Here is a 15,385-nt window from a genome sequence, read left to right on the forward strand (position 1 = left end):
TAATAATAAATAATATAATTTCAAATTTAATGGATTTGACCGAATCGTTTTCGCTCCAGCTTTCGGGTCTTAAATTCGATAGTTGACAATGCGGTATGGTATATTTTGAATACAGTAGTATATCAATATACCAAATACAACTTTTAGTATATTTTAATTTTTTGGTATGTCATTTTGATATATTTTTGTCTCTAGTATTTTAGTATATTTTGGTTCTTAGTATCTTAGTATATTTATTAAAAATGGGTAAAGGGTATCTCACAATCGAGCATACTCAACAGTATCTTTCTTATTTGTTTTCTTATCTACACTGATATATAAATGATGGATGCCTCTTAAAAGTTACTCTTATTACTTTCTTGTCAACAGAATTTAATATCTTAAAGTGAGTGTAATTCCAGCAGAGCTGAGTATCTTATAGTCGACCATTTGTCGACTGCAGCAATCTGACTTCATTTTTATCATTATTTGACTTTTGCAAATATAATTTGCACTTTTAATTGGCCGTAAAAAGCAGTCAACTAAGCGAAAAACCGCAACGCCTCGCCTCGTCTCGTCTCGCATCGCGACTGCAGTCTGAAGTTGAGCAAACTGTTAACTCGCATCCTGCATCCTGCGGGCGTTGAGGCAGAACTTTGTTGCACAATTTCACATTGAGCGTACAATAGTTTTGCTTCATCTATCTGCAATGCTCCTTTTCGCCCGAGGTGTCGCAGCGTGTGTTGCAATTGTTGTCGCAAAATTTTCGCCGTTAAAATTTACATTTTATTCACGGCTTATTATTATGTCGCTTATGTCGCTCCGCAACGATATAAATCCTTCTGCGCTGCCAAATCCCACAGAACTACCAAAAGCTTTCGGGCGTTTTTCACTTTACTCGCGATTTGTTTTGCGCAACTTTTTTGCCTTTTATTTTGATTTACACTCTGGCTTCTACTATTTAATAGTTTTTGAACATTGTTTTAGTGGATTTTCATTCTCATTTTTAGCGTTTTATCTGCTTGGACTTTTAAACCAAATTCGATTGGTGGTTTTTCAAGCACGAACTGTCTATCTTTCTCTGACAACTATGCTAAATACCTGCCGTTAACTTTTAATATAATTTTTAGTTCAACCAAAAATGCCGCAATTTTTTGTGAAAAAAAAAGTTGCGGCACAGAATTTAACAAATTGAATTAATTGCGTGCAAAATTCCAAACGTAAAGAGCACAAAAGCCACTAAATGTCGGTTACAACAACAACACCAAAAGAATTCTAGCCTTTCATCCTCCCCTCTCCCAAACCGAATCCCAAACCCCTCAACTTCCCCAAAAAGTTATCTAAAAACTGTGCACAAACCGAGACCAAATAAAAACCAACAGAAATGCGACAGCTCAGAGTTGATTGACAGTTAAGATATCCTATAGACAAATCTCAAATTCTTTGATTTATTTGGAAAAAGCCTCAACAGCAATCGATATTGTTAACGCAGTAAGAAACAGAGTGGACATTTAAGCATGATTGACAGATAAATGTGCTGTCAGTAGTCTTTAGATAAAATGATTTTTGTCAAAAAATGGAAGAAGATACAGAACGGCAAATATGAAAATTGGTAGAAATACTTTCATTAATATTGGAAAATTAGTTAAATGCTGAAACTTTGACAGGTTATTTATTTAATAATTGCTTTTTATTATATTAAAATAAGTTATTCAAAATATTAGGAAAAAACAATTAAATTTGGCGATTTTTAAAGCTGCTTTTGTTGTCAATATTTCTTCAAATTTCTCTGTTACTTCAAATAGTTACTCTTGGAATTTCCTCTTTTGTTATCATGCTCATTTTAGCTTGCATATTATTTTAGAGCATAGGGTATATGAAATGGAAAGGGGGAAAACGCAGGCAAACAATTTTCCGAAAATGTTGTATTAAATCAAAGTTCAAAGCAAACAGCATGGCGGCAACTCTCACTCCTTCCCCCTATATGGAATGTAGAGCATAGGGGAAATGGACAAAGAGAGACAGAGTTGAGGATGTTATAAAGTATGCTAAAAATTGCAACATTGCGTATGCGTAATGCCAACTTAATTACCATAACAATAATCATAATGTACGCGTAGATTAACAAATAATAAACAAAAATAAACTACGTTTTGAATTGAAATGCAGTCAAGAGCAACTGCAAATGGCAGTTATGACAACGATGTGGGCAAAGTAAAATGAATGGATGTTGTGACTCATGAGTCATAGAGTTATGAAGTTGCCTGGTGGCTGGTGGCTGGCTCGATAGTTGCTGGAGGAGATGAGCATAAACTGTGTGTGCTGTGAGCCATCATAAACAATACAATCAACAGGAAGTGAGCACAACGAGCTGACAACATTGCACAAAATTCGGGGAACTGAAGCTGGAGGTTGAAGTTGAGGCTGGGGATGGGGAACAGCCGAAATAGCAAAAACTTCCGTTTTGGGCTGCGATGATAAAGGAAGCACCCCAGAAAAAGGGACTAAGCCATTGCCTGAAGTTGTGGCTGTGCTAGTGACTTTGCTTCTGCTCCTGCTCCTTGCCATTGCTTCTGCTCCAGTTCCTGTTGCTGGCATTGCTTCGTTGCTTGAGCTCGTGCCTTTGCCTTTGGCTTGTAAACATGCAAAAATTGTCAATTCAGAAGTAACATGCAAAAGAAGAAGGAGCAACGGCAACAGCAGCAGCAGGCTCACATAAAGAGAGGGCAACCATACAACAAACAGCAACAACAGCAACAACAATAGTGGCAAATCTGTGCTAAAAGAGCCCGCGGGACACGACGGTTATGAGGCAAACTCTAGGCACAAATAAAAGTAATCGCCCTTTTCTCAATGTCTTTCTCTGCCTGTTTTATACCATGTAAGCTTCTTATAAAAGGGTATGCTATATGAGTTACTAAGTGGTATTAACAATAATACTTATTTAATTAAATATATACTTATGTGCTTATGACAAACTAGGCATCTAAAAAAGCGATGACCAAAAAAGGGAGTTGATATGAAGGTTGAGCAACGTTTTAATTTGATTGAAATGAAATCTCAAGTGTATTTATAGTATCTTTTTATTTTATTTTTGTCTTTGGGTAAATTTTCGATTTGTTGTGTGATTTAAATAGTTGGCTATTTTTAAGGGTATTTTTAATGTTGGTTCAAAACTTTTCTAGCCTCTTTTAATATGAGCACAATATTAATTTCTCAAAACTTTATATTGATATTTTTCTAATTTTATATTTACATATTTTCTGAATTTGTACGTAATTTATTTAATAATAATCATCCAATTAAAAATTAATGGTACTGACTTCAAAGTGTGTGAAATTTCAATAATATTACTAAATTTCTAATTGCCATTAAAGTTGCCTCTAAAAGTTGCATGCTGCATAATCGAGTGTAGTTGATTGAATCAATATCAATTTGGTGTATATTAAATTTGCTGTGTGCACAGATTGATGCAGTTATTTTAATATATGCAACTAATTTGATTGTAAACAAATCCAGGAAATTTCGCAGTCGAGTTGCTGGCAGTAAAATTTCTGTTTTTTTATTTGTCACCTCTCTCTTGTTGCGGCACATTGTGTTGTTGTTGTTGCTCGTTTTGTCAGAAGCCCAGCATATGCAATGTTGTTTCGGTTTTTCATCTTTTTCTTTTTTGGCAGCTCAAATAAATTTTATTTTGCGCGTTTTCCACGAACCACGTGTATTGACAATTGTAAGGAAGCTGGCGAAAAAAATGTGTTGCATACTTAAAAGCGCGCGAGTAAATAAAAAATGGAGGCACCCACACACACACACACACACACACACACACACACACACACACACACACACACACACACACACACACACACACACACACAAATAAATACAGACATTCATAAGTAATTCGTTGTCAGTTATGGTGAAAAACGTTGAGCTTATTTAACTGTAAAAAATGCTGCAACATTTTTTTACCACTATTAAATATACAAAAGCTAATGGAAAACTGTTTTCGTGATTTACGTAAGAGTGGCGATTTATTATTACGAATTGCGTAGCGAATTTTAAAGAATAGCAACAAAAAAACAACAGGAATTCATTAATAAAAATTGGTGTATTTAAGAAATGCTGTGAAATCGTTAGGGAAATTTATGTAAAAATCAATATTGCAATTCAAACTGATAATATAAAATGCTGACATAATGAAGATTAAGCACATAAGTTGCTGCTCACACGGCACAAACTATGAGTGCGAACATTGAAGGACATTTGCAGCTGAACTGAGCTGAGCTGAGTGGAGTGGAGAAAAGTGCTCGACTCGGCAGAGAAGAGATGTTGAGGAAACAGCTGCAAGTGTCACTTGAATATTTTTCAGTTTTTCCTTACTTTGACAGTTTTAATGACAAGTCGGAGGCGGAGCTGTGAACGCTGTTGGAAAGCCAACATTGATCGTCCGGCAGACGTCAGAGGGGGGGAAACTTGGAAATGGGGGCGGACAAAATAATACATTTTGCACATGGCAAAGCAATTTTCATACATTTATGCAGTGCTTAGAGTGGGAGGAGTGTCGGCTTGAGATGTGGCATCCTCATTGTTATGACAAGCTGAAAATATATATTTTTGATTGACATTTTGTTGGATGCTCTGGCAGGCAGGCGTCGCAAGGTAATGGAAAATTAATAGTTGTTGCCACTCTCTCTCTGTCTCTCAAGAAAAGCGTAGCAAATGCAATTGCTGTAGGTGATAAATGAAGCTTGGGTTCTTTGCTGTGCTGTGTTGTCCTTGCCCAAAGGACATTAAGTGCTCGCCTTTGTCTACGTTGCTGTTGCTGCCGCCACGCTAAGCGGATTATGCACTCTGAATTAGATGCCAGCAGCCCATCTTTGGCAGCTCCTCAGGACTCGTATCGCGCTGTAAGAAAGCGTTGAAGCAAGCAACACCACGACAAATCCTGCAAAATGACGCGTTAAAGCTTATAAAACATGACCAACTAATTTAAATGCTGCTACAGACGGCAACAGGCTCTCAGAATGAAATTCAAAAAATAAAAAGGCAAAAAGTCGCACATTTATCACGACTTAAAGTCAAGTAAGAAAGAAAAGGAAGCAACAAACTATTATTTAAATTGCGAATCGTTACAAATTCACAGATTAGTCGAGCACACTCAAAGTGGGTCAGTCTTGTTGCCGGTGGGAAAAAGGATTTCACGAGAGGCTAAAAGAATTGCATGCGAAATTTGTCTAGCTATTAAATTTGACTATGCAACGACCAAGTGCTCTCTCTCTTTATAGCTCTGACAAATGGTTTCGCTTTGCCTATATATGCACTCGCATATATTTCAGAGATTCAAGCGGCGGATATACGAAGCAAGTTTTGGCTTTGGTTTCAAAGCAGATAAAGTGTCTCGAGTTTTATGCATGTCGCTTTTGTGTTTAAGATATGACGGCTATAAATTGTTGAATGCTTCCGCTTTCAATTGCCGTTTGCACTTTTAAAATATTTATCTACCAAAAACAAGACTTTAAGTGCTTTTTAAAACTAGGAAAAACAATAAAGCGTTTTAACAGGAATGATTTAAGACAAAGAGTTTAAAAGAACATTTTTGAATATTGAAGAAATGATTTAAGACTAGAAAGAAGTTTAAAATAAAATAAATAACTTCTGAATAAGAATCTACTTCAGTTTTATGCATGACGCTTTTGTGTTTGAGATATGATGAATAAAATTGGAACTACAATAAAACATTTCAATATGAATGAAGAAAAGATATAAAGTTTTCTTTGAACATTGCTAAATATTTATAAATAAATTGTGATAACTTCTAATCTTAATACAAATCTATCGCTTGTCGAAGGTGCTCGACTTTCTTTTTAGGAATTACCGTCATTACTCGACAAGTTTTCTATCTAAATTAGATCTATTTAAATATCAAGTATACGTATGTTATTTATCGCGTGTCGCAACTAGTCTTGTTTAATGCTCGTGTGTGAAGCACTTTGAGTGCCACGAGCAGGTTATTGAAATTGTCACAGGATATTTCAGGCTTTCAGCGACAATAGAAGCGTTTTATTCAAACACATGTGCGTAGGTGGAATGGAATTGAATTGAATTGAAACGAAGCAAAATGACAGCTGTCATCGGAGCTGACATTTCATATTATCAAAGCGAGCACATTGACGTACATCGTGCATGGAAGAACATGGTTCGAGTGCGTGCAATATGCGAAGGAAGAATTCATAATCAAATGGGCAACGGACTGAACAACAAACTGAACAGTTGGTCAACTGTCGGACAGCTGTGGACAGTAAAAATTGGCTCTCCTTTGTTTGCCTTGTGCGTAGCCTTGGCATTGGCATTGGCATTGTATGTTAACTCTATAAATAATTGACATTTTTGCTGCCCACTACGAAGCAGCGAACAGAACCAGAGCCAGAAACTTTTCAATACCCAGGCACTCTTGACCTCTCTCTGTCCTCAATCGACCTGAATGCTGACCCTTCACTGTAGTTGCCGTTAAGCTGACACTTTATTGTAGCATACTTATTTGCTCGGCCGCAAATGATGGCCATAATTTGGCTTATTTTACGCCTCTGTAAACGCTCAAGTTAAGCACTTGAGCTGCCAAAATGTTTATGGCCTTTAATGAACTCCTCTAGTGGCAATTAGCAAAATGACCAAAGTGAACTTAAATTGTGCACCCCAAAAATGGGTCAATAAAACTCAAGAAAAGGTATGGCAAGTGGTCTTGAACTGCATAAAGTAATGCTGATTTATTTCGCACACTTATACCTCAGCATATTTCAATGCAAATGATGTTTGATCAAGCAGAAATTCACATTTCTTGATGCTGACAGTTTTGTAAGGCAAATATGTAGCTGACAGCTATGAAACTCATATGTTGCACTTGCATTTCCTGCTCATTGAGCAGCTTTTGTCAAGCATTAAAGCAATTAGCTTTTACTATTGGCTGACTTGATAAATGAAACGTATTTACTGCGAATGTAAACTTTAATTGAGGTCGTTTAATGAAGTTTCGTATTTATGCAAATTTCAATTAAAATACTCTAGTGGAAATTAGCTAAATGTCCACTGTGAACTTAAATTGTGGACCACAAAACGGGTCAACAAAGTTGAAGAAAAGATTTGGCAAGTAGCCTTGAACTTTAGCAAACTTCAATGCAAATGCTGTTTGATCAAGCAGAAATACACATTTCTTGATGCTGACAGCTTTCCAAGCCAAATATGTAGCTGACAGCTATGAATCTCTTGCACTTGCATTTCCTGCTCATTGAGCAGCTTTTGTCAAGCATTAAAGCAATTAGCTTTTACTATTGACGGCAACTGACTTGACAAATTAAACGTATAAAATACGATGTATATAGAATGTAGGTTGTTTAATCAAGTTCCGTATTTCAATTTAATTCCAATTCCAATATATATTTTAAATGGTTCGTAGTGCGAATTTAAATTGAAACTATCAAATTGATTGGAGTTGCGTAGCATTTATTGTTGTGCCACTAATACGGGAACGTAAACGCAAACAAATGGCAGTAATTGCTTTTATCACTGGCGAAGCGATTTGTTGGTCCCAAATCGATTGCATGTAAATGTGATTGCTAGAATTTACGTATGAAGAGTGTACGAATAAATATTTCATATGGGGTCCCAACGCACAAACACACTCTTCACATTCTATTCAGTTGTTTGTTTGTCAGCAATTGTCCCCGACGACACACACAGAGAGATCGAGAGATAGAGGGAGAGACAAGACCACTTCACAAATTGATGGAAGTCTATGCTCATAACTCAAACATTTGTCCCATCACACTCTAAAGCTGTTGCCCCCATGGCCTGCATAATAAATTGAGTGAAGAGCAAAGTCTGCTAGACCATAAAATACTCGTAATCTTTAAAGTATGCAAGTTCTCTGAAATGATTGATGTTTTGATTATTTAATTGTCTTGATAGTGATTCATTATTTGAAAATATCAATGTGAAAATAGTAAATTAATATGCAAAGTAAACATATTATTTAATTATAGTTTCATTTTCAAATTAACATTATTTATAAACTTCCCTTTTCTTGTTCCATGCGCAGGGTATTAAAGGCAAATACGACAACTAAATTCACAGCAAAATTGATTTCAATGATTTGTCAAGCGTGCGCGGTTGGAGTTGTGAAAAGGGTTCGACAAAGTTGGAAGTTGATTTTGTTTAGTTTGTCGCTTGCCGCTTGCTGATAGTTGATGGTTGATTGTTGATTGCGTTCGCAGCGTTGATGTTGATGCTTCTGCATTATTGCAGCGTGGTTTGTTTGTAGTTCCAGTTCCAAACTATGACATAAATTAATTAAAAAATTTTCAGCTGTCTCGCCACTCGTATTCAATGTGGCGCATTAAATGACGAACGTCGTTGGGAGCTCTTTTCGCATTCGCATTCACATTCAATCCATTCATTCGAGTGCCCTTTTTATACTATTCTTCACTCGCTTTTGTTCAATGTCAGGGCATCGCACATTTCGTTTAATCACAAAAGCCACCTTATACCCATTCATTCATTCATTCAGTCACACACTCAGACTCAGACACAGACACAGACAGACCCACTCGCATTTGGTATTGTGTTAATTGATGGAGGAGCAACGCATTGCGCATACGACCCGTTGTCGCTCGCTGATGTCGAGGGAGTGCAAATATTTGTGTTGTTCATTTCGCTGCATTTTGCTTTTCAATAATGCATTATGAAATTAATTTCATTGAATTTATCCGCTGCGCTCAAATGCGTAGTAAATCATGTACAAAAGTTGATCAAGCAAATGGCAAAAAGCGTCCTGAATTATAGATGATTATCATTTCATCTCATTGGAAAACAAATTGCTTCAATTTCTTTGATTTATGGCATTACCATCCCGCTCATTAACAATGCATTATAAATGTGTTGCAAAGCAAATGAATGAATCATGTCGTGGTGACCTAATGAAATTGGCAATTATATTTACAACAATATATTTAACAACAAGTGCAACATTATCAAGGGACATTGTGTGGAAAAACAGCAAACAAGATGTTAAATATACAGCAAAGAGTGGACGACAATGTGGGTGTTAAAAACAATTATGTGCTTAATTGTGGCAGCGAATAAAAAGGGAGATTAAGCAGCAAGGATTTATGGTAATAGTTTTACACCAAATTTAAAAGAGGAGAAATTCCTTGATAAATGAAATTATAATTTAAATAATTATTAGATTTATATTTGAACTTAACATTCGCTACTTTATTTTAAACGAATTTCTAATATAAAAAGTGTAAAATGCATAAAAGGAAATGAAATAAGTATTATCATTATAAATTAACTTTTATCTGAGAACAGAAAATTGCCAACAAACTTCTATTTGCGAAATGGAAAAGTAAGAAAATGGAATTCTTTTCTACTTTAGTGTAAACATTGACTTCATGATAATGAAACCTGAATATCTAAGTGGAATTGCAGTTGTTTGTCTTAGTTTCTTTTTTTGCGTCAACCTTTCCACTTCGATTACACAAAGTAGCTTTGTCTTTGGCTGTTGTTTCTACCGCATTATCTGCACTTTTTCAATTAAATTTTCATATTGCAATGCGAGTGCAGTCTGCAGTCTGCCGTCTGCAATGTCAGTCATTTTATATCCCTGTACCGAGAGTCAAGAGCGACGTAGCAATCTCTTTTTGATATGTTGCACCCCAAAGAAATAAAATAAATATTTGCAATGTGTTGCGATGACGACCACGAGGAGGAGCATGAAGAATACGCAGAGGAAAAGGCTAGAGTACCGGGGGGGGCAAAGCCCATAAACCCCTTATATAAATATTAAGCAAGCACATCCAACAGAAAATCCCATCAAAAAGTATGTGTGTACGTTATATATTTATATATACATATGTATGTGTATATATAGAGGACATGTCAAACATAAAAGTCCAGGCGAGCGGCGCTTTTCAAAATCATTTGTTGTTGACCTTAACAATGGGCTGTGGCAACCCTGTTGGCAACCCTGACAGCCCTGAGAGCAGCTTCCACATGGATTAGCCGCAACTTACGAGCATTTTTAGTGCCGGTTGCAGGCGAAGAGTGGATTAAAAATCATCATTCCAGGCCATAAAGAAAGACTGAAAGCAAACTGCAACATGCTGGCAACCCTGGCAACCACCCTCCCCTTCTGCACATTGTTTGAGCATTTGCTCTGTGTCACATACACAAAAGGCAAACACTCTGCACTTCCGCTGATAATTTTTTCCATGTGTGTCCTTATCACAACTGCCTTTGCCTCTCTGCCTCACTTCACCACACATGAGCGAGTATTTATTGCAGGCACTGATTACATTTTCGGTTGTCCGCAAAATTGTTCGATTTCATAAATCGTATTTAGTGTTTTCATATTTTTAATTAGTTGTCAATTTTGTAAAACAACTAAATTCGAATACTCAAAATTGTTCCCCTCTCACATCGAGAACACAACAAACCACAAAAACATATGCTGTATCCACAGTGTTCCGCAGGACATTTTCAGAGCTGATGAGGCGGGTTGCGTGTTGAGTGTATGGAAATGATAACAACAAGGGGTAGTGTGTTGTAGTTGGGACCACAATGACAAGGGCGACAACAGAACATGGGACATTACTTCCAAAAAGAATTGCAAGGGAGTCTAGCTAGACTTAAGTGTGCTCAACTGTGAGATACCCGGTATAAGACTCATATGAGTCAAATAAATAATACCTAAAAGTGAGCTAACCAATTAAAATTATCAATTTAAAGATTTTTAGTTTTATTAATGACTACTAATTAGGTTTCTTATATAAAAAGTTAATCATCTTCTTAGTAATTATTTGTTGCTTTGTTAGAAAAAATAAAACAACAGGCGTTGGAAAATTCTAATAAGGGTTGTATTATCGAACGGGGATTGAGTGCAAAAATAATTTAACTTGACTTGCTACATTATGTTATAATCCTGTTTTGTTTGAACAATATCGTACCAACCTCTTTCTAAATAACTAAAAAATAATACATTTACATTTGTGTGTTTTTTAAGATATTCATCAAAATTTAAAGAATTGGAATATTTTATTTAAAAATATACACAAATTATGAGTTGAAGCCTTTATCAAAAATCAAATTTATTTTAAATATAACTAAAGTCTGAAATAAATTTATTGTTAGCCAGACATTCACAAACAACTTTTTTGACAGTCAAGTTAAAAGGCTTGTAAAAGGATTCGTGATATACTCAACTCCCTTATTACATAGTTGTCCCATAAATTGGTACACTCCCTTTTAATATATAGCTACCGGGAATTCAAAAAAGTGTCAGTTGGCAAATGTTTTTTTTTAGAGCAAAAAGGTTGTGAGACAGTATTCCGATTAGAACAGAGCTTGGAGAATGGGTTAACGCCGTTGGCCAATGTTTGAAACTGCAAAACAATTAAAACGGCAGCGACAGGAAGTGGGCAGTCATCATAGGGTAGGGGTAGAGTGGAGAGTGGAGAGTAGGGGTAACAGCAACAGGCAGGAAAACAGACTACAAACCATAAAAGAACAGAACAGAAAGAACAGAACAGAACTTGTAGCATATGGACAGAGGCAAATAACCCAGAGCACAAGCCAAAATCCAATCCCAGAATTTTTACCCTGTCATAGCACATTTCCCCGCTCACCTGCACTCTCTCCTTCTCTGGCTTTCACAATACTGTTGCTGATGTGTTGTCTGTCTGTCTTTCTGTCTGTCTCTGTGTTGGGGCTTGGCTTATGTCAATAAGAGAATGGGTGAATTGTCAGTAACTCTGCTTGTCCTCTTTTTCCATTCCCTTTTCAGAGTTTCTACCTTGTGCTCTTCTTCCATTATTCTCTCTCTCACTCTCTCTTCAATCTTTTTCTGTGTGTATGCCTTATCAGCAGCTGACAAACCCACGTAGAATCCACGCGACTAACGAAATTTTATTGATGCGCAACTTGACGAAAGATGACGGCAAATGTAAATGCAATATCAAAAACGTCGCGTGTGTTGAATGTGTGAGAGAGTGTGTGTTTGTGTGTTTGCCTGTTGTTGTTGAGGGGAATGCTGTGGGGAATTACGGAAATTGGCAAATGTTTGTGGCGAAATGTTTGTCACAAAGAATGCCAAGCGCTTAGAAAGGAATTTCGCTGAAGTCGCTAGACGAATTCACGCGACAATTTTGATGATTGAAAATTGCGCCACAAATTGAAGATTAAAATGCGAATAGAATTCTGTTTGTAGTGCTACAAAATCAACTTAAAGTAATTTGAATATTAACTTTGAATCTCCACTAGCGATTTAAATTTAAACAAAACATTCGAAGGGTGTTCTAAAATTCTATATTTGGTTTACTTTTGAAAATTAATATAATAAACAAATGTTTAACATTAAATTGACTCGCAGAATTCAAAACAGTGCTAAAATTCAACAAACCAACGAATTAAAATATTTGCTAGAACAGCAATAAAATGTCCCCTACGGACAAGCGGAAATAGTTTTAATAGCTTAGCTACACGCATTTTGACAATCATTTTATTTGGTTATCGTTTTTCCATGAGAGTATTAAAATGGATCTAAAGTGTCGTTTATTTCCCCAACTAAATTAAAGCTTTATGTTTTCCGCTCGAGTTGAATGAAAAGCATTTAAAGTTGATTAGTGCTGCATGCTGCATTCCACGTTAGATATTGTGAATGGCAGCTTTCCACTCATATCCCAAACTCAACTATGATTTTTGGTTAGTTTTCAACTACAAATCAAAGTTTTAAGCTGCTCACAATAAAAAAAGAGATCGGAAGAAAGAATATTGCAACGCTATCATAAATAGTAAACTCTTTTCCCATTTTGTATTATTTTTGTTTACTGGCCAAAAAGTTTTCCAATTTAGATTTATAAACAGCGCTAGTGAAGTGGCAACAAATAGTAAACTATAGTTTTTCAAGCTGCATAAAATAGGAGAAAAAATTGTAGAAATCAGAGAAAGTAATGTATATAGAAAGTAATGTAAATATTCTTGGCCACAGACCTAAACAAACTGGTTTAGATGGCCAGCCACAGGCAATTTGCAGGCAATTTTGATGCAAATTGTTAATCCAGACCACGCAGCATGCATTAAAAAGGTTTCAAGTGCTCATAATACAGAATAGATATACATGTATATATAGATACATATACTGTATTGTTTCTGCTGTCTGTGTGCTGGCAACTTTGCTGAGCAAAAATGTAGCCAAATATTTTGCAAAAGTTCGCCCACACGAACATGCATTTTTTTTTGGAAGAAGGGGCAGGAGGAGGAACCGAAGCTGAACTAGATGGACTTGCCTGACCTGACAGCAGACTGGGCGGGATACCAACCAGGAGCAGGAGCAGGATACTCTGGGATACTCGTATACTGTTGCTGCTAACCAAATTTGTATCTGTTACCACGACTGCGTGTGGTATGCCGCTGACAGACATTAGCAGAGCTTATGTTTTGCCTTCGGTGCCAAGGCTTGTCGGAACATCTCTTGCTTCATCTCCATCTCCAGCTGCAGCTTTCCTCCTCGGAAGCCAGACCACACTCTCTGTCTAATGCATGCGAAAAATGCAAAAATTGCAAGTTAAAAGTGGAATTTTCCGACAACTATGCGAAGGTGTTGTCTGTCTACCTCACTATAGAGTGTGTGTGTGGCATTTATGCAGATGCTGCCATCAGTTATTTTCATAAACTCGACTATCTCTGGACGGCAGCCAGATAATATTTGGATTTGTACAACACTTGCCACACACACACACTTATATACTTTCCACTCTTGCATTTTCTCAGTTTATTGCCTTAAGTTGCATTCAATTACAATTCTAATTAGTTTCAGGTGTTGCAACTTTGCAACTTTGGCGACTTTGAAAGTTACTTAAGAAAATTGCTGCATACTTTTAGGCAATGCTTTTATTGCCTAGTAACCTCTTGAGCAAACTTTAATAGATTTATTGTTGTTATTAAGTTTTGTTATCTTTATGCTAGTAAATATTATTGTTTACACACGTTGTGTATTGCATAAAAATATAAACTTTATATTCTTTTTTGTTGCTATGCAGACAAAACATGGCGCCAAGGAGTCAAAAGTTATGTGCCAAGAAGTGTTGCATACTTTTGAGCTGTCTTCAGAGTAATTTAAAATTGCACTTGACTGCACACTTTCTTTAATGTTTTCGAGTTGTATTTATGTGTTATTTTTTATTGCGTGTTGAAAAATGTTTTTATTGCAAATATTTGTTTAGCAACTTGTGCTGAGATGAAATTATTTTGTTGCAAAAGTCGCACATTTATTTATTACCATATAATAGAATAATTGAAATACACAAACTAAGAAATATCTTAAAGTGAAGCACGCTTCACATATCAGAGTTCGGCATAAACTCACTCTCATATTGTTAGTCACTTACGCTTGGGGTCATATTTTATGCGACCTCCGCTCCATCTCTGTCTATATAGTTATCCCCGCCGCTTTCGCCCTTTGGCGAAAACCTCAATGCGCTGTGGCTTGCGCTGGCAGCGAGCTAGTGGAGCGAACGCTGCCTACAGGCTGGCGGTGCTCTCAATGACACTCAAATTCCAATAAATAACTTATGTAACGGCAACTGCGATGACTGTCAAATGGTGGGTTTGCATGTGTGTGTGAGTTTGGTGGGCGGCAACATGGCGTATGAGTGCTGTGGCTGTGGCATTCAAAACTGTGCGAGTAACTGCGAGCAACTGCAATTGAGCTTGCCATAACTCGCGACTCAACAACAACAACAACAACAACAACTATGTTGAAGCACCTTTCCAATGTGCTTGAAATTCGTTCGCAAATTTAATTGTTTCAATATTTCGCAGCAACTCATTTCCTTCCGCTGGAGTAGAAGGGGAGGAGGTTTCATTGGTGGGACATGGAACATGTTCTGTTTGTCGTTGTCACCGCAGAAACACGGAACTATGCCAGGTGCATTCTCGTGCCCGACTGCGGTATCCTGTATCTTTTGAGCAGTTTTGCGGTTGCCACACTCCATTTTCTCCTCTGTGTGAATCAAGAGCTCCCGTTGCGATTGGTTTATTATTTGACAAATTTAATTGGAATAGTGTTGTGCAACGCAAATTCAATTTAAATAAGACTGAAATTTATTTTAAATGGTGTTTTTCAGTTTCGAGACATAGCAAAGAGTTGTTTAATTACTTCAGTAGTCTTTTCCACTAATTTGTTTTCAACTGAGTGAAGGCTTTTAAATAAAGCCAAGTGTTATTTTAAATTGTGTTATCAGGAGTTGTAAATTTGAGGGTTATTAAGATGCAGCTTTATGCTCTATTATCTTGTGATCAAAATAACCAAAATAGAGCTTGAGTAGCAAAAGAAATTAAAAAGAGCATTTCT

At 36.5% G+C, this 15,385-nt stretch overlaps 1 protein-coding gene across 5 annotated transcripts in view; it reads left to right on the top strand.

Annotated features, from left to right (window-relative positions):
- Positions 1 to 15,385, top strand: part of LOC133841803 (calcium-transporting ATPase type 2C member 1) — a 67,533-nt gene that overhangs the window by 9,238 nt on the left and 42,910 nt on the right. The gene's annotated exons all lie outside the window — the stretch shown is intronic.

Source organism: Drosophila sulfurigaster, chromosome 3, assembly GCF_023558435.1.
Source record: "Drosophila sulfurigaster albostrigata strain 15112-1811.04 chromosome 3, ASM2355843v2, whole genome shotgun sequence".
Taxonomy (NCBI): Eukaryota; Metazoa; Arthropoda; class Insecta; order Diptera; family Drosophilidae; genus Drosophila; species Drosophila sulfurigaster.